Source organism: Vigna radiata, chromosome 8, assembly GCF_000741045.1.
Source record: "Vigna radiata var. radiata cultivar VC1973A chromosome 8, Vradiata_ver6, whole genome shotgun sequence".
Lineage (NCBI taxonomy): Eukaryota > Viridiplantae > Streptophyta > Magnoliopsida > Fabales > Fabaceae > Vigna > Vigna radiata.
In genome coordinates, this window is record NC_028358.1 from 22,291,056 (window position 1) to 22,292,636 (window position 1,581).

Below are 1,581 nucleotides of genomic sequence, written 5' to 3' on the forward strand. Positions count from 1 at the left end.
TGTAGGGGAAGCTATGATAGATTCCGAAGCTAGCATCAATATGTTACCCAAGCATTTCTTAACAAAATCCAGAGGGCTAGTATTGAAGTCGTCTAGTGTTACTGTGACGGTGGCGGATGCATCTATAGCAGAACCACTTGGTATGGTGGAGGATGTTATTGTGCGAGTGGAGCAACTTGAGTTCTTAGTTAATTTTATTGTCATGGACATGGAAAATGATGAAAAAATTCCTGTGATTTTGGGAACACCTATTATGGCAACATCAAAGATGCTTATTAGTGTCCGTGATAAAAGAATAATGATGAGAGATGAGGAATATTTGCTTCTTTATACTGGCTATGAGTAGGACGAGGTTAGAGTAATAAGGAGAGCCAGACATGAGAAGCCTAAGAGAGAAGCTGCATCTGAAGATAGCACGTAAGGTACTGATTATACTGACAGCTGTAATATTTTGTAGGTACCTGTGAGTCAAGAAGGCAGATCCATCCATCCTGAATTAAAGGAAGACCCATTCCAACCAGGCATTAAAGTGAAATATAAGAGGAGGGAGTGGGTATTAAAAGAGCTGAAGGAGAAAGGGATGGTGGAGATCGAGGCACCATACAGTGGACATACCAAGCGAGTCGATAAAAGAAAGCTGAGGATTCGGTGTACTGGAGACACCAACAAAAAGGATAACACGTGATGTTGCTGGGACAATTTATTTTGTTGGAAATATTAGTTTTAGGTTTACTTTATTTGTTGGACTTGTAATTTTTTAGTATTTGAAAAATTTTTGGGTGGCATCTACTGGGGGATGCTAATTTTTATGGAGTTATTGAAGAACACAGGAAGGTACACCTACTGATGGGTGTTGGAGAGATTTGCACTTACTAACAAGTGCTAAACAGGTTTGGGTCAGACTCGTGATGTTAAACAAGCGTTACTAGGTGGCAACCTAGATTCTCTCTTTCACTTTTGCATTTCGAATTGTTAGAATAGGTTGAATTTTTATTTTCAGTGTGTATGCTTGGCTTGAATACTTTTCTGAAAATGTTTAACTTAATAACTTGCATGATAAGTCTATTTAATGATGATTTGATGTGGATGATAATTGAGTTGTATTGCATGTTGATATTCAGTGGAACAGGTGTGTGATGAATTATAATTGTGGTTATGATGCTAAGCAGGGTGTATGAATGAATGTTGTGTGAGGTATTGAGCTCCAGAGTTTTCATTGTTGTTTGTATTGTTCACAGAAAAACATGAATGATATTGCTTTAATCTTGATGATTGATTGAATTACATGTGAATGTCATATGATCAAGGCCATTCTTGAAAACCCTTCTCTAGCCAAATTTTCACCCAAAGTGCTTGAAATATGATACCCTTTTTGAACCTTAGCCTTAAAGAATATGAGAACCCTGTTGACAAATTGGCAAGTGTACCAAATCGTACAAGTAATATAAATGGTAAGACCAAGTATCGTTTTTCCCAAGAGACTCGTATGGCTTTCTCGTTCGCTTGAATTAAAATAATAAGACTTGAAAAATAAAAATTAATAAATTGGTGTTGAGACAAAATATATTAACATGCAAAGAT